This window comes from Balaenoptera physalus, assembly GCF_965194825.1.
Source record: "Balaenoptera physalus genome assembly, chromosome: 14".
In the NCBI taxonomy this organism is placed as follows: Eukaryota; Metazoa; Chordata; class Mammalia; order Artiodactyla; family Balaenopteridae; genus Balaenoptera; species Balaenoptera physalus.
The window spans coordinates 68831714-68857878 of record NC_138893.1 but is presented as its reverse complement, the minus strand read 5'-3'; the positions used below and the strand labels follow the sequence as shown (position 1 = coordinate 68857878).

General features: G+C 43.8%; 1 long non-coding RNA gene across 1 annotated transcript in view; it reads right to left on the bottom strand.

The window, feature by feature from the left end:
• LOC309642401 overlaps nucleotides 1-26165 on the bottom strand; it is a 332470-nt gene that overhangs the window by 149091 nt on the left and 157214 nt on the right. Inside the window, exon 2 of the long non-coding RNA XR_014253161.1 lies at nucleotides 4272-4359. This is a non-coding gene — a long non-coding RNA (uncharacterized lncRNA). The remainder of the gene's footprint in view (nucleotides 1-4271; nucleotides 4360-26165) is intronic.

The following is a 26165-nucleotide window of genomic DNA, read 5'->3' as shown; positions in this document are numbered from 1 at the left end:
CTCCCTCCTCCAGACTGCAAAAATTTTTTCACAGAATTCTCAAGGATGTTAGTTTCTATTAAATGAAAGGGACAGCTCTTTGAGGCTCAAGGCTTTATGCAGGGGCTCATTTCTAGCTGCTTCCCTCCAGGATATTCCAATCCCATCTCCCAATCTACATAAGGGTGAGACCCCCAGCCTCCCCCTCAAAGGTTTCAGACCATCAGGCTTCTTTATTGGACATATGAAGATTTCACTTTTTCCTTTTTTTCCTAAGGTTAGCTAAGTGTCAAAATTAGTTTTAGTTCTATGACACAAGCGAACTTATCTACGAAACAGAAACAGACTCACAGACGTAGAGAACAGACTTGTGGTTGCCAAGGGGGAGGGGGGTGGGGGAGGGAAGGACTGGGAGTTTGGGATTAGCAGATGCAAACTATTATATATAGGATGGATAAACAGCAAGGTCCTACTGTATAGCACAGGGAACTATATTCAATATCCTGTGATAAACCATAATGGAAAAGAATATGAAAAAGAATGTATATATATGTATAACTGAGTCACTTTGCTGTACAGCAGAAATTAAACACAACACTGTAAACTGACTATACTTCAATAAAAAAATTTTTAAATTAGTTTTAGTTCTATCTTATGAGACATAGAGCGCGCTTCTCCATTTTCTTACCACATATCCTACACACACACACACACACACACATACACACACACTGCCTGCTGCCTGACTCCTGCTGCCCTCCAGGCCCTAGTTGAGATGCACGTTCTCCAGGAAGCTTTCTCTGACCTCCCCTCCTCTAGACAGCAGGAAGAATCCTTGCCATGTGCCCCCAGGCCTCTATAATCTTACCTATCAGACCATTTGTCACCAATTCCTAGGACTCTAAGACCCTTGAGGCCAGGATTAAGTCTTCTTCCCCATTTAAGCCCAGCACCTAGGCCAGAGCTTAGATAGAACTGGACACGTTACACGTGTTGTGACCACGTCCTACAAGCTGGACACTGTCCTGGAGGATGAGGGTAGGCAGCACAGTTATACAGGGCCCAGGGTCTTAATGAGAGAGCAGACCCTCCTCATGCCCCCATGTGACCCCATCTTGACCCCAGGTAGTACACTTCCTATCATAATTTGCTTCCTGGACTTTCCCCCATGGATTGTGAGTTAGTTGTGTGTAGATAAGAGAAGTGGCCAACATTTGTTGAGTATTTCTCATGTTCCTGGTCCTAGTCTAGGGATTTTTATATTTTAATCTCACCAATCCTTACAAAGACCCTATGAAGTAGGTCTACTGACCCATTTTGCAGAAGACGAAACTAAGTCTCTAAGTGGTTAAGACTCTCACATAAGGTCACAGAGCTAATGAGGGTCCTTCAGTCCAGGTCTGATGGTTCTGACCCCTACATACTCTTCTCACTCCCCTCAGTCTCTTGCCTCCTATTCCTCTGCGTCCCTGATGCTCAACTCAGTGCCTGGAGCAACCAGGAGCTGAAAGTGCCTGTGGGGCAGAGGATGAGACGAGGGATGCAGGTGCTGCTTAGAATGAGCACAGGCACAGTGTCTGGATGTTCAGCTGTGAACCCCCAGCAGCAGCAGCACCTCCTGGGAGCCGGATGGAAATGCAAGTTCATGGGCCATACCCAAACCTACTCAACCCGAATCTGCATTTTTACAAAACCCCTGTGTGAGTCACATCACATTTCAGCACTGACGTGGAGGTAATCTGGACTTTGTACCTGAGAAATTTGGAGTCAGGTGGGTGTGTGGTTGAGAGGGCGGTAGGTCTGGGAGCAGAACTCGAGGTGACCCTTCTCTCTTCCCCCATAACCACCCCTCATGGACAAGGAAGGTTCCCCGCTCAAGGGATCCACAGGTCAAATGTTAATTAACCCTGTCTGTTCCCTGTCATAAGGACCCCCCACCCCAAGCTGAGCATTCCTGAGGCCCCTGAGGCCTTTCTTTATGTCCCTGGCAAAGACGGGCTTGTTCCTCGCTCTGCCCAGACACCCACTGCAGGCAGAGAACTTTCTGAGGATAGTACTGGGTTACAGACCCCGTCCTTGGCCTTCCTGGGCCTGGATTTTCCTCCCTATGTTGCACTGGATCCCAAGGCCTCTCCTGTGGCTCTGCGTTTGAGAAGAGAGCTGGGCCAGGAGGAGGGGCCCCATGTTAGGCAACCAGGGCTGCCATAACAAAGTACACAGACATTCATTTCTCACAGCTCCGGAGGCTGGAAATCCAAGATCAAGGTGTCGGCAAGTTTGGGTTCCCCCGATTGCCATTTCCTTGGCGTGTAGACGGCATCCTCTTGCCCTGTCCTCACCTGGCCTTTTCTCTGTGCCTGGGCATCCCTGGTGGCTCTTCCTCTTCGTATAAGGATTGGGGCCCATCCTGATGGCCTCATTTAACCTTAATCACCTCTTTAAAGGCCCTATCTCCAAATACAGTCACATTCTAGGGTACTGGGGATAGGGCTTTAACATAGGAATTGGGGGACCCAATTCATCTTATAGCAGGTCCCCTGCTTGCCACAGAGGTAGTGGGTCTGAAAAGTCATTTTTCTTCTACATGCTGGGCTCCACAGTGACAATTCTTCCTGATGTTTTACCTGCTCTAGCCTTGCAGGGCTTGGTCAGAGGGAAGTGAGATGGGTGAGGAATGTGGAGAAGAGAGGAAAATGCATGAGCATATAAATGTGTTTTCTCTTCCGTCATTCCCAGAGTTTTTCACTGAGAAAGTCCCTGGTAGCCTGACTCTCCATCTCGGGTGTGTGTTTGCAGCTGCTGCCGCCGCAGAGCAAGACCTCCTCTTTAGCTCAGGGCAAAACTCGGCCCTTTTTGTTGTTTTTAAGCTAGAATGCTTATTTTGACCCCATATGCAGTCCACCAGCTGGAATTCAAACGCCCATGAAAAATCATCTCAAACACACGTTTTTAAAGCCCACTGTCCGTAAGTCCCCAGAGAGGACCTGTGACCACTCTGGAAATTCCTCAGTCTACTAGGCTCTCAATTGGGCTTGGATGTGGGAGGAAGGGGTAATAAGTTATTTTTGAAAAGATTTTGAAGTCTTCAGATATGGCCCCTGGCTAGTGGAAAGTCTGAAAAGAAATCTCATTTGCATTTCCTTAATGCTCAAAGATCTGATGATCAGGAGAGGCTTTTATCAAGATTTTTGTTTTAATTTCTCCTCATTTTCTATGCTCTTTATTAGCAGCTCACAGTTAGAATGTACAGTGACCCAGAGGAGATTCAAAATGACTGAAGTTAAACGCTGAAGCAAATTAACATAAGATACAGACAAGCTGAGGAGATTAGAGGTTTTTTAAAAAAAAGTGTAACTGTATCTGGAGAGAAGAGAAGACCCGACATAGCCTTCTGGCTTAAGGAAAACACCTTCACTACTTGAGTTGCCCCAGTGACATCTGTGAATCTCCAAGAACGAAATCAAGACAATCACGTAAAGTCATTCCCAGGTGGCGATGGAACAGAAACTCCCCAGGCTCGCAGAAGGCAGCGGAGACTCTGAGGATGTGAAAAGGGGCCAGGCCACGGTTCTGATAGGAATTTTCTCCCTCACGCAAAGGCAGACCTTCTCAGTAAGTTACCCCCCCTTCTATCTCTAATGTAATTGTAGGATTTGATCAGACATGTATAGAAAAGGAGGGAAATATCATCAGATTGTGTCAGACTTTACAAGTAAGCAGAGAACAGTGTTAGGACCTACCCCCCCCCACTCCCCCCACCCCCCGCCGCCATGCCGGGAGAGCTCTCTTCTCCTCCCCATGGTTTTCCTTGTTCATTAGAAAGCTACCCCACTTTCTTTTTCTTTTACCTCTTCCTTTGATGAGGTGACTGACTGCTATGCTCCCAGACAACTTTACTCTTAAAATGGGCTGCTGGAGGAATGACCTTCCACCAACAGCTTGCTGTGCTGAATCAAACCTGAACTGGGAATCCACGGACACCCTCTCTTTAGTCACTGGGGAAGCTAAGGGCCCAGCCTAATCAGGGTCTCCAATTCCAAACAGAGTGTTCTGGTCACACTTGGAGGTCAAGGCTTGTGTGCATTTGCCAGAGGAATTAGATTATGATGCTTTCCCCAGGATCTATGTACTTCCATGAATTTAGAAAGGTACAGAGGGGGTTTGGAGGAGGGAAAGACCTGGGAAAATGAGCCCTTTTCCCCCTTCACTGAGGTTCAGCGATATAAAAACGGAGCTGGTGCATGGAGATGCCCACCCAAGGTCAGGCTGCTGGGATGAACAAGGGAAATTACCTTATGAACGAGGACATTGAGGGCAGTGTCATAACATCCAGCCTATAGGGATCCCATTTGACACAACACATTGGCAGTATGGGTGTGCCTAGAGGGAAAAAATATGTCTTTTGGTTAAAAAAAAATAGTAACAATAACCTTTCAGAGTTCAGGCAGATTGCCTTTGAGACACCCCTTAATGATGGATCCAAAGTGATGGCACTGAAGGACATGAGCCTGCACTGACAAAGAAAGAGGGAAGCCCGAGCGTCCTTGGGGAAAAGGTGCAGTGTCTTTGCTGTATTTTTAATGGAGACAGCAGAGTTGTGCAGTAATTTGTATCACAACAGCTGCTGGAGAGTTGGGATAAGCTCACTTCATGGACAGGTCTGAATCCCCAACACCCACACCAGATAAGCTGTGAGGACAGCCTGGCCTGACACCAAAGTCAAGGGCATGCTCCCACTTGGAATTCCTGAGAACGTCTGTGGAGAGGAGTCCCAGGGCAACACTAGAACTCCTGCTGCAAAGGGGGTTAGGAGGAGGGGAGTATGCCATTGTAAAGGAATCCAGTGTTTATGGGATAGAAACGTAAATGGAACCGCCTTTGTCCTTTGGAGCTGATAAAGTGTGAGATTTGCTGGTTCGGTTATATAGATATTGTTCTCACCAGGCCACTCCTTGTTACTCTTCTGTCCTTAGTGATATGGCCCTGGATCCGTGGATGCCAGTGTTAAGGCAATGAATGTTGAGCCTATTGTATTAAGTTCTAATATGGCTATTATGGGGATGCCTGATAGGTCAGGTGGTTACATAAGGTTTTCCCTAAAGGGGGTGCCAGTGGTTGGCAGTCCTGATGTCAATAATTGAGAGAAAGAGTTTATCAGAAAGGAAATAGGAACTTCCTGTCTCTACTAAGACAGACCGATAAGGGACCTCTGCATCTCACTGAGCTCACTGCATTCTAGACTTGGGAGCGTTAAAGACTACATGTGGGCTTCTGGCTGGAAAGCAGAGACAGAGCCCACCATTTAGAGGAAAACAGAAGCTTACATGCAGAGGTTCTCTGAGCATCCAGAACTGGGAAGCCAGACCACCCAACTTCACGCTACTCTTCATATCTGTCTTCCCTACATTTTCCCTGACACCAGCAAAGCCTTGTCTAAATGGCATGGCCTTGCCTCAGCTTTGCTGCTAGGAAAGGGGCATATGTCTCCACTTAAGCTTATGTTGTTCAGGGGCATGGAGTCCTCTCAATGAAACCCAAAAGCAAAGGAGAATCTCAGTGATCAGGGCATGGACTGTTGCCCCCTGATTCTCCCTCCATGGTCAACTTTGGAGGAGCTTTGTTTGACCTCAAGAAAACTTCAATCTCCCTTCAACCATGACTAGAACTAACAAGATAAGAGGCAATAGAAAGAATTGAAAGCGCCTTGAGTGGTTGCGGGGGAAGCCGGGTACTTGGGTTTGCTGTTCAAGTTGACAACAGTATAGCCAACTTAGCCATCCTGAGAAGGTGGATGCTGGAAAGGAGCTCCAGGAGCTCCAGTTCATCGAGCCAGCCATACGGGAAATATACCTAGTGTGTTGCCTGGATAATCTCATATTTGATTTCTTGAGTGGAATTCTTTTGGGACCACTGTTGGGAGTGTGGGCTTGGGAATCTGAGGAATAAACAGTGAAGCTAAATATTTCAGCAGAATTTCTCAGAGGCACCAAAAAATGTAATAGAGTTCAGGAACTGAAAATATACTTTAGCTGTATCACTGTACATAGGGTTTTTTGTCACTGGGGAGCATAGAACATAGAGTGAGAGGGGATGCAGGATGCAAATCAATAGAACATACGTTGTGTACTCTTTTTTTGTCTGGTTTATTTCACTCAGTATAATAGTTTTTAGATTCACACATGTTGCATGTATCAATTGTTTGTTTTTATTGCTAAGCGTAACCCACTGTATGTATATACTACAGATTGTTTATCCATTAACCTGCTGATGGGCACTTAGATGTTTCCAATATGGGGCTACTACAAATAAAGTTTCTATAAACATTTACGTACAAATTTTTATATGAAAGTTTGCTTTCATTTCTCTTGGGTAAATATACAGGAGTGGAACGAATGGATTACATTAGAAGTACATATTTAACTTTTTAAGAAACTGCCAAACTACTTTCCAAAGTGTAGAAGAGTTCCATTTCCTCCATATTCCTGTCAACACTTGGTATATTCAGTCTTTGTCATTTTAGTCATTCAAATAGGTATGAAGCTGTATCTCTTTGTGGTTTTAATTTGCATTTCCCCAAGATGTTAAGCATCTTCTAATGTGCTTATTTGCCATCCTTATACCTTTTGTGGTGAAATGTCTGTTCAAATCTTCTGCCCATTGAGGTATTGGTTTTTTCCTTATTATTGATTTTTAAGAGTTATTTACATATTCAGAATGTAAGTCCTTTTTTGGATATTTGATTTGCAAATATTTTCTCTCAGACTGCAGTTTGTCTTTTCATTCCATTAACAATGCCTTTTTAAGATCAGAAGTTTTAATTTTCATAAGTTTAATTCATCCATTTTTTTCCTTTATGGATTGGTATGGTACCTTAATTTTTTGTTGTTGTTTTACTCTATTCTTAAAGAATTTCTCCTATGTTTTTGACTAGAAGATTTAGAGTTTTAGGTTTCATGTTTAGGACTATGATTCATTTTGATTCAAGTTTTTATATATGATACAAGACATGAACCAAAATTCATTTTATTTTGCATATGGATATACCTTGTTCCAGCACCATTTGTTGAAAAGACTATACTTTCCCTACTGAAATGCCTTTGTCCCTTTCTTGAAAATCAATTGTCCATACATGTGTGTGCCTATTTCTTGACTCTTAATTCTGTTCTATTGACCTATTTGTCTATCTTGATACCACTATCACACTGTTTTGATTACTGAAGCTTTATAAAAAGTCTTTAAATCAGATACTACTGGTTCTCCAACTCTGTTCTTTTTTTTTCAAAGTTGTTTTGGCTATTCCAGGTATTTTGAGTTTTTACTTGAATTTTACAATCAACTTATCAATTTCCTCAAAAAAAGCCTGCTGAGATTTTTATCAGGATTCCATTGACTATAGATTAATTTGAGGAGAATTGACATCTAAATAGTATTGAGTCTTCTGATTCATAAACAACGTATATCACTAAATTTATTTAGGTTTTATTCAGTTTTCTAAACAACATTTTTTTTCTTAGTGTAGATAGCAGTCTTTCACAATTTTTGGCAGATTTATCTCTGTTTCATAATTTGGTGCTATTGTAAGTGGTATTACTTTTTAATTTTAACTGCTGATTTTTGTTTGTATATAGAAATAAAATTGATTTTTGTACATTGATCTTGTGTCCTGCAACCTTGCTAAACTCACATATTAGTTCTAATAGCTTTTTTGTATGTTCCATGAGATTTTCTACATAGGCAATCATGATGTCCTAAAATAAAGACAGTTTTGCTTTTTTCTTTCATATCTGGATAACTTTTATTTCTGTTTCCTGCTTTATTTCATTGGCTAGAACTTCAAGTACAATGAATAAAATGGTGATGGTGAGAGATGATGTCTTTGTATTTTTTTTTAGAGGAAAGGGGGCACTTTGTAAGTCTTGAAACCAACAAAAATCACTGCCTATGATGGTTAATTCTTGGGACTGATTATTTAATTTCAGAGACAGAATTTAGGGAAGGTTGGGTTCTCTCCAGCACCCCTGAAGGCTAGGCAACTACAGGTTACACAACCTGGGGTCATTGTATAGCTAAGATTTATGTACTTGCTATAATCCAGCCAGAAAGTTGAGGGCCACGGTTGGATAAGACATGGGTTCAGGTGAGCACCTGTAACTGCTGGGTTCTCACTTTAAACACATTCCTATGCCTTACAATCTCATGGTGAGATTGGTGTTTCTTCTGGTCCTAAGCAAACATGTGAGGAAGATCTGTCTTATCAGAGTAAGGTTTTCTTTCTCCTAAAAATCTCTTCCTTAAACTCATTTAGCTTTGGGGTACTTCCACATCTTGCGATGTCTTTTCTCAGCCAATCTCACAAAGAGATTAATCTACTCCTCTTTCTAGTTCTTCCTCTCCAGCTCACTATGCAACATAACATAGCCTGGCTACAAAAGGAGACTGCCGCCTCTGCCCCTGCAACCATCCACAGTTCAGGACACAGCGCTTACCTGCAGGTTGAGATCTATCCCAGCTCTGAGACCAAGCCTGGCCTAAAACAAGAAACATTCCCAATCCAGTCTCCAGAGGGTTCAGCCTCAGGTCTTACTCACAGTACCATTGCCCTGAACCTGAATTCTTGCTTCATTCTTTGTGTTTGGATCTCTGTCTCATTAACCTCTAGGATGCTCATGGCTTATAACTGCCACATGTCTGGGAGGTGGGGTGAGAGGAACTGGGAATACTAATAGAACTCAGGGCTTGAAAACCCATCCCCAATAGAGAAAGGAGAGAAGGAGAGAAAGAAAAGAAGACTAGCATTTCTTTAGTATAGTATATCATACTAACTACAAAAGAGGCCCCGGAGTCCCATCGCATGAGTTCCAATCCTGGCTCCACTAAGTACTATATCAGCTTGATCATGAGAAAGTTATTCACCTCTCTTAGAATCTTACAGATTCCTCATCTGTAAAATGGGGGCAATAATAATTTTGAGTATTAACTGAAATTATTATGTTAAGTGTTAAGCAGAATTATTTGCACATAGTAAGTACCTAATAGACCTTCACTATTGTTGTTATCATCATCATCATTACTGCATTCACAACTTGCCCATCCTTGTCCTAGTTGCTTGGTCTTCAGTATCTCATAAGGCCTCACAGGTATGTGAGACAGGGGTCACAATCAGGCCTGTCTCCTTCAGTACCACAAGCCTGACCTTGGTGCAGGCTGCAGTCAGCAGAAGGTGCATCTCTGCCTGCTGAGTGATATTGAAAGAGAAGAGAGAGCCCAGAAGCTGAAGCCTGGCCAAGGAGGCTTAAAGAATCCAGAGCCAAGGGGTCATCTGAGAAGAGAGACACACGGCAAAAACCATAGTCTGGGGGAGACAGTTCAGAGCTTGAGAGAGGGGCCAGGTTGTGTAAAGGTGCATCCCAAGGCAAACGAGCTGCCACACTGAAGCTGGACTCCATCCCTCCTGAATCCCCCACTCCTTGACATCATACCCAATAACCTGCCTGGTGCCAAGAGTCATTACGGCAAGTGTCCTAGCTACGCCTCACTTTATATGTGGTGTTGCTACTGCTGTTGCCCAGCCTCTTTTTCTTTTTAACTTGAATGTCCCATGCATTCTCTTACCCAACACCCTCTCATTCAATAGCCACGTGTTAAAGCCATATGAGACAACAGCCATGAGTTAAAGTCATGCCTGAGCTAGGCATGGAGGATGCAAAAATTAAAAATAGGCAAATAGACACAAAGATTTAAGCAAATAAACACAAGCTCCTACTTTTGTGGAGCTCAGAGTCTAGTGAGGGAGACAGACAAACAGAAGTAAAATTATGAAGCAATGGGACTAACTACATAGGAAAGGGATGTAGAAAGTCCTATGAAATTAATAATAGCATCACTAACTCTACTTGGGTGAGTTAAAAATTGGGCCTTTAACTATATTCCCTACTAGAGAGTAAGTTCTTTAGGGAGAGGGGAAGTTGAAGGGTGAGCAGGTCCTGGCTCCATTTATTTCTGAATTCTCCATAGCTAACTCAGGACGTGGCACAGAGCCACAGTTAAAGATGGATTTGAAACTGACCTTGACTTTTCCATTTTCTCCAGTCTTATCTATTCTGTATACTGCTGCCAGGTTTTTCCCAAAGCATAGAGCAAATAGCATGCAATTCTCCCACAGTGAGCTTTCAACTGCATCTTCAGAATTAAGAACATTTTCCTAAGTCCTGTGGATCGCTTCGGTACTTTTGACGGCCAGCAACAGAAAACAACCGTGGCTCGTGAAAGCAGAAATGTTTTGAGCTAGAAGGCTATGGACAAAAAGACAACCCTCAGAATGGGAGAAAATATTTGCAAACGAAGCAACGGACAAAGGATTAATCTCCAAAATATACAAACAGCTCATGGAGCTCAATATCAAAAAAACAAACAACCCAATTAAAAAATGGGCAGAAGACCTAAATAGACATTTCACCAAAGAAGACATACAGATGTCCAAGAGGCACATGAAAACATGCTCAACATCACTAATTATTAGAGAAATGCAATTCAGAACTACAATGAGGCATCACCTCACACGGGTCAGAACGGCCATCATCAAAAAATCTACAAACAATAAATGCTGGAGAGGGTGTGGAGAAAAGGGAACCCTTCTGCACTGTTGGTGGGAATGTAAATTGATACAGCCACTATGCAGAACAGTATGGAGGTTCCTTAAAGAACTAAAAATAGAACTACCATACGATCCAGCAATCCCACTACTGGGCACATACCCAGAGAAAACCATAATTCAAAAGGACACACGTACCCCAATGTTCATTGCAGCACTATTTACAATAGCCAGGACATGGAAACAGCCTAACTGTCCAACGACAGATGAATGAATAAAGAAGATGCGGTACATATATACAATGGAATATTACTCAGCCATTAAAAGAAACGAAATTGGGTCATTTGTAGTGAGGTGGATGGACCTAGAGTCTGTCATACAGAGTGAAGTAAGCCAGAAAGAGAAAAACAAATATCATATATTAATGCATATATGTGGAATCTAGAAAAATGGTACAGATGAACCTATTTGCAGGGCAGGAATAGAGACATAGACATAGGGAATAGACATGTGGATGCTGTGGGGGAAGGGGAGGGTGGAACGAATTGGGAGATTAGGACTGACATATATACACTACCATGCGTAAAAGAGCTAGCTAGCGGGAACATGCTATAAAGCAAAAGAAGCTCAGCTCGGTGCTCTGTGATGACCTAGATGGGTAGGATGGGAGGGAGGTCCAAGAGGGAGGGGATATAGGTATACACATAGCTGATTCACTTCACTGTAGAGCAGAAACTAACACAACATTGTAAAGCAATTATACTACAATAAAAAAAAAAAAAAGGCTATGAAAAGCTCAGAGAACAGAAATAGAAGTTGAAGGACCAGACTTCCAAATGGATGGGACTCAGGATGGTTCTGGGATGTGGAGAGCATGAATTGATTGGTAGTCTGTGCCTTCAGAGTGCAGCCATTGGGGTGAATGAAAGACCAATGACTCATACTTCCAATTTATTCACACATCAAAAGTTCTAGGAGAGAACGTTGGATCGGCTTGGCATGGGTACCTCCTCCTTCATTGGTCAGCAGAGATGGGGCGGGTCAGGACACCTTGAATATCAGTACCCCTAGAAAGCTACCCAGTAGAGAGAGAGACAGCTGTAAATCCAAAACTGAGGCACTGGTACCAGAAGAAAAGATGGATGCCAGGTAGGCAAAGCCAAAAACAAACAAAAATCAAACTGAACAATAAAAACAAGTGAAAAAGTAATCACTTTTAGCCACTAACGGGGTCAAAAAATCTCCAAAAGTAGGTACAAGTGACTTTTCTCAGATACTTCCCTCTTGCACATACTGTGTGCTCCCATCAAACAGGCCCCTTTCCAATACAGGAACCACCAGACTCACATATGTGCAAACATGTAGTTTCTACTCCCTGGATCTTTGCATGCCTGGCAGCTTCTGGTCACTCACAGTCAGCCAGCTCAAATGTCACCCCTGCACGGCCTGTCTAAAACACTCTGGTCGTTCTGCAGCCAGACATCCTGACTGCCTGCTAGAGAACTGTTGGACCGTCCACTCCACAGGGCAGCAAGGGCTCTTTCTTCATCTCTACACCCTGGTTCCTAACCCAGGCTCTGCAACTGCACTTAAGCTCAGAGAGCTGAGCTAACACCACCTCCTGGAACAGCAAATAGAGTGACGTCCCGAACCCAGGATGGTCTCCTCAGGGAAAGCAGGCACAGCTTCTCCCACTTCCCTCCACCCTGCAACCCTGAGAAGGGAAGGTGGACAGGATCACTTCCAAACCACAAAGCAAGTGTTTTCCATTTTTGCTCATTTGTGCCTCATTCAGCTTTATAAACTCACTTGAAAATGACCAGCATCTAAAACTAATAGCACTCACTTCTGTAGGTAATCTTACATTCTTCAATAGCTCAATGTTACATATAAATACATTATTTTTTAATAATTCTAATCATTTATTTAAATTCTGGCACCAAGAACAAGTACTATGGCCAAGGTGCGTGGCAGAACAATGTGTGCAAGGCAGCCCAGGTCAGGGAATATGCCATATGCCATCAGACCAGAGCTGGGGACTTCGCTTCCAAGGTCTACTTTGATGCTGACTCCTTGTGTGACCTAGAACCTCCCTGAGGCTCCACTTTTCCCAGGATAGAATGAGGGTCTCTCACCAAGAAGACTCCTTGGCAGGAGGACAGAGGGCTTGGAGCCAGCTACATCTGAGTGTAAATCATGGCTCTCTCCTCTAACCAGCTTTGTGACCCGAATAATTACCTAATTCAGTCCTTCCCAGACCTCACTGATTATCAGAAACTCCTGGTGAACTCTTGGAAACTAAAGATATTTTGACCCCAGAAATGTTGATTCAGGATATCTGGAAAGAAGCCCAGAAATGCATATTTTCCAAAAGCTTCCAGGTGACGCTGATGATCAGCCGGGTTTGGTCATCATTCTCTCAGTTACTATGAACTTCTGTTTCCTCATCTGTAAAATGGGGATAGGAACGGTGCCTCCCTTGTAGACTTGGTAAGAGGGCTCATGAGACAACGTGTGCACGTTTCTTGGCACACAACAGTGCACTCCTGCAGCCAGTCAGTCAGTGGGGGTGACTGAGCTCCTGTCCTGTGCCAGATACCAAGTCAGGCACTGGACGCAGAGTGTGAGCATGACAAGTGTGTCCCTGGCCCCATGGAGACCGTGCGCTGGGGCAGGGAGACAGCAGCATGCAAGGAAACCCACAGGAATAGCTCTCATTTGATGTCTCATACTCTGGGTCTGCCACTAAACCCCGCCTGGTCACCATCACCATGGGGGTGGCCAGAGTGTAAAGGCCCCCGGACATACCTGAATCTAGAGAACAGGTGGAGCTGGAGAGGCAGAGAAAAGACCTCGTTCTGAGTGGGGGCCTAGCCTGATGCTGATGCTGTTGGAGATGAAAAGGGTCAAGTGCCTCGTGGGGAAGCAGGGGCTGTGTGGGAAGAATTCACTTGGAGTGTCCGGATGATAGGGAAGTTGGGATGTCAGACGCAGTATCTTGAGGGCAAGAAAAATGGACCCAGGCCTTCCATTCTACTGTCATTCCCCACGTTGAGTGAGTCGAGCTCTGGTGAGGGAAGAAGCTCCTCTGGGATCACTTTTGGTCACAGACAGAGCAATGGAGCGGGGATGACTCAGGATAGGCTTCCGGCTCTACTGGGAACCCTCCACTTCCTGGAAAAGCCAACCAATCGTGTACTTCATTCTTCATGAGTGTGTAATAGGAGAGAGGGGCACAGACTTGGGATGGGGGCTTAAAGCTTAATTGGTAAAGTTTAGAAAATTTTAAAAGAATAAAGAGGTCCTAAAGGGGGAAAATGAGCTAGGAAAGGATAATAATTAAAGGATGTTTATTTGTTCATTTGTTTAAAGCAAGATGGAGCTATAGGGTTACTCTATTTTGAAAACAAAATGTCAATGCCTAGGTCCAAGGCCGATGGATCAGAAACCAGTTCTAGGCAACAAATTCTGGGCACTCAGGTAGCAAGATGAACCAGCAAAAGGTCAACTGTCCCTAAAATGAAAAAAAGCTTAGAGAAGGAGCTAGGACCAATTTGAGAGGCTGCAAAGGGCCACGTGCACCTGTAGCAGCCTGCGATGAGCAAAGACACCTTATGTTATGTTGGCAAGGGTGACAGGTTCCAGCTCGGGACCTGAAGGTTTTAAGGAAGATTTGACAAGTAATTCACATTTAGCATGCTGGTATCTTTGAGCACTTGTAGGTTCAGTGAGCTGTCTGGGGCACATAGAATCGAAGGACACACATGCTGTAACAAAAGAATGAAAGAGGGACGTTGGGGTGGGTGACACCCCTGATCTGTGTTGACTCATCTGTACTGGCGCCTCAAGTCAGTTTCATCACTCAGGGACAATGTTGTCATGGATAGCCAGACTAACTGCTCCACATCATTTCGTAAGGCATGAACTAGAATGCCTTTCCACTGCCCCCATCTTAAAGATGGAGAGCGGCAAGCTAAGGTGTGGGTTCAAGCCCCAGTGAAGACTGAGGTGCGATTCCAAAGCTTCCATCCTGGGTCCTGTGTGCTGCATCCCTGTACACATCAGAGGGGCTCATGCACCTGCAGCAGCCCTGTGTCAGCTGGCGAGCCTGTGCCAATGGAAGGGCCGTAACAGCACTGCAGGGGACCACCCTTCTAGATGAACACGAGGGCCTGGGGAGAGGGGTCAAGTTCAGGCATTTCCTCACTCTTCCGGACAGCAAACCTCACTCTGATCAGAATGATTCCCTGTAGGAGAGAATGTTTACCCTAATTCATGATTTGCAAACAACTAGGCTTTAATAAAACGCATTTAAAGCTAAAAGTGTCCAGAACAGAATCGAGTGTGTCTTTGAAGACACTTTTGGATTTTGGCAGATCCTTAGTTCATCCTTGTCACCCTCACCTCACCACCAGCAGACTTCTGAAGCTCCACACTCCCTGCAGTCGAGGGAAGGGGCAGCAGCCCAAGCAGGGAGCACAGGACAACTTCCATGATCCAAGCCCAGGCAAGACACTTTTCTGATCAGATTCCTCTTGCTGGCTAAGTCTATAGGAAGACTTTTTTTTTTTCTTTCCTAAAACCTTGAAGACTATTTTAGATGTCAGTTTCATGGTTGACTTGCTTCCAGAAAAGCAAATAAAATTGACTATATTATGGAGATAACTCTAGATGTAGCCAAGCCTAGGGCTCATTGGCTGAAGAATGAAGACAGATGCAGAGATGCACAGAGAGGCTGAGTGGTAAAACATGGATGAAAGAGCACAGACCTGGAACCATGGTGCCTGGCACGTTGCTTACTTATCCTGAGTCTTGGCGCAAGTTATTTAGTCTCTTCCTGCCTCAGTTTCCACATACAGGAAACAGGATAATAAAAGTACCTCTTGGGGCTTCCTTGGTGGCGCAGTGGTTAAGAATCTGTCTGACAATGCAGGGGACACGGGTTCGAGCCCTGGTCCGGGAAGATCCCACATGCCGAGGAGCAACTAAGCCCATGTGCCACAACTACTGAGCCTGTGCTATAGAGCCCACAAGCCACAATTACTGAGCCCACGTGCCACAACTACTGAAGCCCGGGTGCCTAGAGCCCGTGCTCCGCAACAAGAGAAGCCAGTGCAATGAGAAGCCCGCGCACTGCAAGAAGAGTAGCTGCAACTAGAGAAAGCCCGCAGGCAGCAATGGAGACCCAACACGGCCAAAAATAAATAATAAAATAAATTAATTAAAAAAAAAAAAGTACCGCTTCATGTGTTTGTTGTTAAAAATAAATGGATTAACACATGTAAGTGCTTGGAACAAAGAGCCTGGCGCGTAGTAACACTGCATGGAGTAGTTATTCACAGCGTTCTGCAAAACTCTGAACTCCAGGCACCCTTTTTCACTATTGACCTTCAGAGGGAAACTGACTTCAGAAGAGATGCCAATTATCAATTTCTGTGATCTTCCGCCCTCGAGCTCATGACTCAGAGCTCAGAAATGACTCAGGCACTCACCCTGAACTCAGACCATTTCTGGCAGAACTTTTGCACTCCAAGGAGTCGTCAACTAATTATACTGAATGAGCCTTGCTCTGAGCCAGAAATGTGATAACAAATTTCCTTAGAGGGATGGACTAGGAGGCCTGAAGTCAAAACACCAGGGAAGCTGATGAAACATTCAATGCACTGCCTCCATGTAGAAGGGGAGGAAGAGGAGGAAAGGGAAAAAAATAAGGAGCAAGAAAAAGAACACAAATATTAAAGAGGACTTCAGATTCATGTCATCTTCACCCTGAGGTAGAAGTACACATCCAGACCTGCCTGACCACTTGTACTCCATTCCTGGTCCTCTGTGGCTGTGGCCAAGCAGAGGCTGGACATCAGGATTTACCTGTTCTGTTTGCTCTTCACCCACATCTGATAGGTCATTAAGTGCTGCCGATTTTGTCTGACCCTATGTAAGTTCCAGATTTCATTTCCAACCAATGAAGGAAATCTCTTAAGGAAATCTCACTGCAGGGGTTAGGATCTCCCAGGCCAAAGGAGTGGAGACGGACTCAAGTTATCAAGCAATGTCAGCTAATCCTATCAGGGAAGTCGGGAGGAAAGAAGAAAATTTAGCATCCACCAACCAAAAGAGTCCAAAATGCAGCCCAGCTGCAGCAAGCCATCCTTCACCCATCTGCAGCAGATGGCCACTGCGCCCTGCCGCTGCATCTCTTACATGGCAATTCTGTCTCTTTATCTTCTTTTGTTGCTGCCAATCAAATGCCCCTCTGCTCCCACTGGCTCTGCTGTCTGAGAGCTTCTGCTCATACACTCTCTCTCTGTGAGTCATCTGGCATGCACTATTCCAATGTCTGCATCCCTGTGTGTCTCATTTTCAAAATCCAGAAGAAAGAGGATTTAACTGAGTCAATATGGTGCCACATGGAGCAACCCTGCTGGGCAGAGCTGTTGTAACAGGCCACTGCACAGAAAACCTAAAGGTAGCTGCTTTGGGGCAGGCTCAGACCCACAGTCCCATCATTTGTGGCAAGATCATGTAAAAATAAAAATCTTTGTTGATTTTCAGTTGTCAACACGTTCATTTATACTTCTAGATTTTTTGCATGAGCTGTGACTTCAGTGGGTATTGGCATGTAAGGCATACTTAATTACATGGAATGTTTTGTAAGTGATATCAGAAAGATGGGAGCAAGGCAAAGAACAACCATTTCACGAACAAAGTTTGGGATATTGCAGGAATATTAAAGCTCTTTTGGCGTCATTCTGCATTTCATGAATCCAGACCTATGAGCGAGCAGAACAAGAGTCTGTCATATTAGCTATTTACAAATGGTTTCTTTTAAAACGTCCTTTCTGATTAGCAGTTCACAGGAGGAGCTTTCTACCCCAATGACCAGGGCAGCCCCTCATGTGAAGTCAGCGTTTAAACATTCAGCCAGGATGTGTCGGACCACCCAGGCTCTCCCAACCTCCCAGCCCGGCTGCCACGCTGGCTGTCCCTGTGCTGGCTGGAGTTCTGGGATCTGGGCCGCAAAGACGCTTCAAGATTTCTGACTTTACCGCCATGGTAACTGACTGCATCATTATCTATAATACATCTGGAGGGAGAAGCACATATTGAGGTGAGTGAGAGAGGGAGGTGATTTGAGAAAAATTTCCAGATCTTGTTAAAATCTTTTGTGGTCTTGGGAATCTTATATAACCTTCAGCTCCCTGTCCATAAAAAGGAGAGGTAGATGTGCACACCATATGCACATGGATTTCAGTGGAGATGGATAATAGCGACCACTTATAAATAAAATGTCTGAGGAGGATAATTTGGCAAGGGGAGACTTCAGTTTCTCAGATTGGCTTCAGTTTTAGTAATGATAGAAAGCAAGTGAGATCATCACTACAGCCTGACAAACCCCTTCAATAGATCCCATTATTCTATTTAGCTCTTTATTTTTAAACAAGATATAGCTAAAATTGTGACTTTCACAGAGTTACTCAGGGGCTAATATTATTGTATGGGTCACTCCATTTCCTTCCTGGGGTAGTAAATACTTGTACTTTTATGGTGCGGACTTTTGCTGGCTGTAATGAGTTTCTCTGCGTTTCTCTGGGCTGAGAGCAACCATGGCGGCCACTCATGACTCAGTTTCCTGTGCACCTGGTCTTGAGTCTGGTCTCTAGGGCAGGTGGCCCAGGGAAACAGCACCCCCTGCATGAGATCAGCCTGGCTTCCCCCGACCTTGCTGGGCAGCTCCAAGGCCCTGCTCGGCCACAATGGCATGCTGAGTCCAGTCTGCCCTGTGCTCACAGAGGGCTGCTCTCAACTAGATGAGCCAACCTCACAATCTCATCTTGGCTGCCCTTGGCACACAGACTGGCCTTCTCACACCAGAGACAGAAGGCTGCCGCCAAGAGTACTGGGCCAGCTGCTCTCACTCTGCAACAGAGAGGAAGGGTGTCTTTTCCAGCCCCATGGAGGCAGGTGAGCACTTGCTGGGAGCCTTAGTAGATAGCTGAGCGCCCAAGGACCTGCAGGAGCTCATAGCCTAGATCACTCCAAGAGGGAAACCAAAATACGCCAGAAGACCCAACTGAAACGGGGCTTGAGGGAACAGGCCAAAGTCTACTTACAACAACCTAGGCATTCACATCCAAAATGTATCCATAATTTAATAAATGGCTAAAAGCATTCATATGCGATATCAACTTTATCTCATGCTCCCTTGAATAAAATCAAGATCAGAGTGTCTTAGAGCAGAGGGGGAAATCTGAATGGGCTGGATAGATACAGATGTGATCAGCCTGGGATTTGGCAGAATTTGGTAAGAGCAATTGCACACAATGCATTGAAAATGCTCAACTATGGAGTGGAACTGCCTTATATCAGAATATATGATGCTGAGGGCTCACAATTATCTGAAAGAAAACCCCCCAGAAATAAGATGTCAATAACCTCATTTTTGTAGCCCATACTGACGACAGTGAAAAATTCTTTGGCATCAATGAAACTTGAGTGATTGCCTTTTCCAGTTGTCCCAAATGAGAAGCAGACCCAAACGGGCAAGTTTCTGCCAAGGGAGAGTTCTCTTAATTATCCCTGAACCTCATTTGCCACAGGCCTAGTAAACAATCGGAGCCTTGCCTCTCTCTACATGACCCCATATACACACACATTCTCAGGTGAACATCCTTCTGCACACACATGTATAAAATACACACCTATGAAGATAAACTAGCAGGGCCAGGCTGACTGGAAAAAAGAACTATTGTATTGGACTTGCTACATAAAAATATGGGCAGTGCACAGAACAGATAAAATCTTTGCCAAAAGCTTTATCGCATGGGGCTAGTTTGCTAAGACATCCTTCAGCCTTTGTGTTTGGATAAATTAGGGTTTAAATTACTCAGAGTGACTTGCCTTCTAAAACCACACAGAATTCTTCTTTCTGCACTAAAACCTCAAGACTCCTAAATCTCATAGAAGTAAAAAAAAGCCATGTCTCTCAGGACCAAAATAGAAAGAGAAGGAGGCGGCAGCCAAGAACATTATTTCCAGTGTACAGGGGACCACCTCCTTGTTCACATAGCCATCACGATTTGTAAGGAAGGTTAAGGGTCCAGCTTACACCACCAAGATTAAAAACTTGAGGCCAAGAGGTGGCTGCCCAGAGCTGGGGTGAGCAAGGCTAAGAAGAGCTTACATCTTCTCTGAACCACGCCAAGGATGCCATTCCCTTGGTGCTGAAATTCAAGAAGCCAAAGATAATTTTCCAAAAGACTGTATTTTCTAAGGCCAGAAGGTGAAGGGAACAAATGATGCTTCATCTCCCTGAGGATTCTGAAGATTATTAGATTACCATTTCAAGACAGGAACATTCTGACATGATGTAGTATTTGGACTAAAGAGTGGAAGCCTGAATCAAAAGCAATTCTGTTGAGTTTGGATGTTGGGGAAGCTACTTCTCTTTGCCCAACCTGACTATTTTCTTCTTGTATTGATTCATTACATCTACAAACCCTAACACTTTTATCACATGACTTCTATTACTCTCTTTGTCTCCCAAGTCCCCTTTTTGGGATCAACTGTTGGTCAAACATGTTAATGTGCCACAACAGGGACAATCTCAGGCTGTGACCGAAAGCCAGTACTCACTGGTCCTTTTCCCCAACCGCATTCTTTTCTCCTTTGTCCTCACTCTCTCTCGTGGCATTGGCATCAAATGAACCTGTGTAAGCTTCTGCCCCCCTCTAACTAGTGCTGAGGGCTTAAGCAAGAACGACTTTCTGAACTTGTTTTCTCATGTGTGAAATAAAACCCTCCAGTGAGGATTAAATGACGTGATTAATAAGGTTAATGAGAGCATCAGAGTAGTGCTATCCTAATCACAAGAGCCCTTTAAAAGCAAAGAGTTTTCTCTGGTTCCCTGTGGCGTGCCAGCCTGTGAGCTCCAAGAGGCTCATTTCATCAAACTTCACCACAAAGCTCTACAGAAAAGGCACAGGAAAGGCCCCTGCTCCCTCTGAGAGAGTTGGTCAAAACCACTGGACAGCAGTCTTTCCAAATAAGTAAAAATATGGAACAGGCTGGCATACGTTTGCTGAAAATCTGACCCATGTTTTTAAGATTGCCATTGTTTTGTTAAATTCACTATCCTTCCTTTGCTTCCTGTACCTAAAGAAAGTTCATACTCACATACTCAAAACACGTCACTACACAGAATGAGCATGATGTCATCCCATGAGGTCCTCTGTTCAGGGGAATTCCAAGTTACAAGCCATGTCTCCATTAGAAGCCATCACTAATCTTAAGCCACTTTCTAGCCCATTATCAGGGAGACCAGCCCCACCATCCTCAGCATGTGCACACATGGGTCTGAATGACGGAGGAAGCTGTACTGGCAGAGAAGGAAGAAAAGGGAGGAACAGAAGGATCTCTCCACTGATGGGCTTTCCAGATGGCAATTTAAATAGTTCTTTTAAAATAAATAAGTAAATAAATAAATTGTTCCGGATTGTCTGAGATAACATCGGTCCTATGTGTTTATCTTTTTCTTACAGACTTTTAAATTATAATAAATAAAAGGCTTTTAAATGGTTTTCCATAAAGGTATAAAATTACCTCTGGAAAGAGAAAAAGCATTAATGCTTGCAAATAAATATATTCTGTTTATAATTTTTGGATTGAAGGAAAGGCCAGGGATACTTGTTTTCCTTGTGTACTCTTACCCCTTCCATTTAGAATGAATTCCTCATCTTCTTTACCCACTTTCTTCTGCTACCTACCCATCTTTGTGTTCAAATATCACCTCTTTGGTGAAGATGTTCTCTCCACTCCTTTCCCTCCCAATAATATAATAATATAGTTATTCTCTATTGATGGCTTTGTTACTTGTTTCATTTACCATGGCTACAGCATTGATTATCCTCTAGTTATCTCTGTAAAACAGGAATCATTCAAGTACCTCATGAAGACCTATAATGTTGATATCATAGGAGGGCTGCTGGCCCTGGAGAAAAACAATGAATTTGAAAATTGCACAACAGGAAAAACTCTGGACTCTGTAGAGTGGCCTAGTCATAGTATGGGTTGATCAAGTCATTTAGGTGAATGAATCTTCCTCAAGAGAGTACGTTGAGTGATTGGAAAGAAAAGGCGGATGATCTGTTGAACTTTAGGTATGCGTGTTGGTCCCTCAGGTGGGTGAGTCATATTCATTCCCGTATCACAAAGGCCAGGGATAACCAAAAGCCAACTTCTCAGCCGGGTTCGCTTCATGGATGTTTGTACTATCCTTTCCATGAAGGCAGAGCTATAGCAAGAAGGGAAAGACTGTGGTTCCAACAGTCTCCCTCCTTTCCTGAGAAGGAACTTGATAGAGAGGTAGTTTCTCCAGGGCTGACTTTAAAAATCTGAACTGCAGTGGTCTCTTCACCCATCCAACCAACCGGCATTTAGTAATTACCTACTGTAGGTTAGGGTTAATGCTAGATTCTAGGAATAGAGGACAAATTCCCCAATTATTGCTTCATACAATCTTCTAAATGAAGATAAAAAAGGTCTTGTTTAAAAGTTTTTTCATATCCAAGGAGGAAAGAACAGCCAAAACAAGTGAGGCAGGGGTGAGAGGGTCAGGACCCCCCAGCGGTAAGTCTGAGTGTTCAAGGAAGGTGAGAGCAAGAGGAGAGGTCCCCCCAGCAAGCCCGGGGCAGGGTCCCTCTGGTGGTGGTCCCAGGGACTACAGATGGAAAATGATCATCTTGGGGGGTTAACCCTGAATGTAGTAGCTCCAGTGCTGTGACTCAATAGGTAGAGCCAAGGCCACTAAAGTGTGACATTCCTACACAAACAGTCACCATTGAGGGGCTGTCTAGGCACATAGGTGCCTTAGCTGGAAGCTGCTTTCATCAGTCCGCAAAAACACACACAGTTAAGAAAGAATTCCCTGCCAGTTTTTGAGACACTGAAGCCGAAACATTAACCCTACACAAAATGAATGTATTAGGAAGCTGCGGGAAAGGGAGACATTGGGGACACAGAGAGGGAGAAATCAATTCTACTCCATTTGGGGAGGAAAGAAGAGAGGTTTCAGAGAGGAAGTAAACGTGTAGCTAAAGCTGGAAGAATATATATGCATTTGTCACGTAAAACGGGATGGGGTAAGAGAAATCTTGGCAGAGAAAACTGTATAAACAAAAACATGGCAGGATGAAGTGTGACCAGAGCATGGGCTTTGAGAAAAGACACTGTAAGAAATAAGATTGGAAATATGGAGAGGGCCAGACCTCAGGGGCCTTGTAGGACATACTGGGAAGTTTATATTTCATTGGAAATTCAAACTGTTAAAGAGAATGATCTCATATCCCCTAAGGGTCTTAGGTCATAGCCAAAAGGGAGCCCTGTGCACATAATTTACTTAAAATATCTTAAAATACTCCAATTGTATCTTCTACTTTATAATAAATTGATACTTGTTTTAATATTTTAAAATAGTTCTAAGCTTCTAATAAAATTGTTACTCCAGAATAACAGACCACATCTCTCAGAAATTTCAAGTGCCCTGGAATACAAAGAAGTACCCGCCACAGGTCTATGTAACTCAGTTTGAGAAGAATAGTTGTATGTAACTGGAAGTCTTCAAAGCATTTTAAGAAGTGGAATAATTTTAGTGAATTCAGAGAGCACTTAACTTATGAGATTTGGAGTTGGTGAGGAGTGGGAAAATATAAAAGTCGTCAAGTGGAGACTGTTAGGATATGGTGACTGGTAGAAAAGAATGGGCCAATAAGAAGATGTAGGATGTTGGCTTAGAGGCCCTCCACTTGGGTAAGGAATGTAGGGGAATCAAAACAAACACGAGGTAGGGGCAGAACAGGAGGTTCTTGGTTTATGTCTGCAGATTTTAGCCCTGACTGCCTGTGGACCATCCGGCAGGAGATGCTTGGGAAGACAATGGGTCTGCTGTTCGGGAGCAGTCTATACTAAAGACAATATCTGAGAGCCACTGGCCTTGCAAGTGGCCAGAGGAAAACTGTGGGGAGAAAAGGCCAAGGAGAGAAACCAATGTATTTGGGCCTCCAGAGTGGGTCGGGGACATAGGGTTGAATCAGATGTTTTCCTTCCTCCTGCAGAATTCAGCTTAGTGTGGAAGTGAGGATGGCCACTTATGGCAATACCAGATATGAATGATCCATGGTAGCCAGCAGGCACACCGGGAATACTCAGGTTTGCCTAAAGCAGAGCGTCAAGTTAAGAAGTCATGGAGGGCTTCCCTGGTGGCGCAGTGGTTATAAGAATCCACCTGCCAATGCAGGGGACGTGGGTTTGAGCCCTGGTCCGGGAAGATCCCACATGCCGCGGAGCAACTAGGCCCACAAGCCACAACGACTGAAGCCTGTGCGCCTGGAGCCCGTGCTCCGCAACAAGAGAAGCCCGCGCACCTCAACGAAGAGTAGCCCCCACTCGCCGCAACTAGAGAAAGCCCGGGTGCAGCAACAAAGACCCAACTCAGCCAAAAATAAATAAATTAATTTAAAAAAAAAAAAAAAAAAAGAAGTCATGGAAACTGAGATTAGAAAAGGTAAGTCAAGGCCAGCTCGTGAATGACCAAGAAATTTGAAAGACAAAGGGAAATGTCAGAGTTTTATGAGCAGGGTAATGCTAGGCCCAGGGCTCTGTGAAGCACTGTCAAATTCGACTAGGAGAAAGTATTTCATGGTCAGGTGACCAACGACATGTAGAAAATAGGGAGACATTTATATACAGGGGAAGGGAAGAGGCAGTGTGGGCTGGCACCAGGCAGGGGATACATTTTAAATACCTAATGACCTTAATGACATGGGCACCATCAGAACAGATGCCAGCCAGGGCACGATACTGGCACAATATCAGAAAATGTAAGCCCTTGCCAGAGAATCAGCAATGGAAAGAGTGAGGAGGAGGTAGCTATAGAGTGACACAACCCTCCTCTTATGAGGCATAGAATACAAATAGGAGATGCAGGTGGCTGCTGTGATGGTTATGAAGCAATGTCAGCAAACAAGGGAGGAATGAATTCTTGATAAACCATAGCTCTGCCCTTCACATGTGCTTTCCTGGGACAAAAGAGAAAAATGATTCAGATGCAGAAGGCCCTTATGATCTGGGAGCAGCTGGGTCACTGAGAAGCACCGTCGGCTTCAATTTCCCGTTCACACACTTGGCATGTCTCAGTCTTTTCACCAGACCTGGGACCAGGTGTCTGAGGTAGAACCATACAGATGGGGTGAATGCAAACAGTCTCCTTCCTCCCTCCTCTCCAGTCTCGTGTTATTTCAGAGCTCTAGATATGAGCTGTTCATAAAGCATTTATGAAAGTTCCAGAGCTAGGCCCAGTGACCAAACTCCTTATTTCTAGTGTTAGAGGCTTTGCACCTTCTTTATTTCCTGGGAACTCCTGTGGAGGGTGGATAAGATTTAGGCATAGATAGCAAGTCTCTTTCACAACCTGGGAATCTCATACTGTATATATTTTATCTTCACATATGACTCGTGTTTTTGTAAGTTTTGTAAGACTTTATTGCATGAAGTACGTTACACATGAACAAAATAATTAAAATTAAACACAGAAGTCTCATAAAACCAAGATTCTAGGGCTTGATAAAGTCAGAAGCAATTTTCCAAAATACTTGACCATATCTATTCTTTATAATTTTAATATAATACAGCTCTGTTAAATCCCATTAAATGCTTTCATTAAGATAGATTATCTAAATTTGCCCTTGCTTGGCTTATTAACAGACTAGCATACCTGAGCATAACTCCCTGGAGGTATGTTTTGAAGAGAAACAGACTATTGAACTTGTAGTTCTTGTTAACTTGCACACTCAAGTTCACACAGCAAACTGCCAAGTGGGGAATGCTCATGATTCTTATAATGGTTCTAGTCTGAGGTAGAAAGTGTGTCTCTTAAATAAAAGCAAAAATAAACAAATGGGACTTAATCAAAATAAAAGCTTTTGCAGGGCAAAGGAAACCATCAACAAAATGAAAAGACAACCTACTGAATGAGAAAAAAGTATTTGCAAATGATGCAACTGACAAGGGGTTAATATCCAAAATATACAAACAGCTTAGATACTCAATATCTAAAAAACACAAACAACCCAATCAAAAAATGGGCAGAAGACCTAAATAGACATTTCTTCAAAGAAGACATACAGATAGCCAACAGGCATATGAAAAGATGCTCAACATCACTAATTATTAGAGAAATGCAAATCGAAACTATAATGTGGTATCACCTCACACAGGTCAGAATGGCCATCATCAAAAAGTCTACGAACAATAAATGCTGGAGAGGGTGTGGAGAAAAGGGAACCCTTTTGCACTGTTGGTGGGAATGTAAATTGATACAGCCACTGTGGAGAACAGTACGGAGGTCCCTTAAAAAACCAAAAATAGAACTACCATATGACCCAGAAATCCCACTACTGGGCATATACCCTGAGAAAACCATAATTCAAAAGGACACATGTACCCCAATGTTCATTGCAGCACTATTTACAATAGCCAGGACATGGAAACAACCTAAATGTCCAATGACAGATGAATGGATAAAGATGATGGGGCACATATA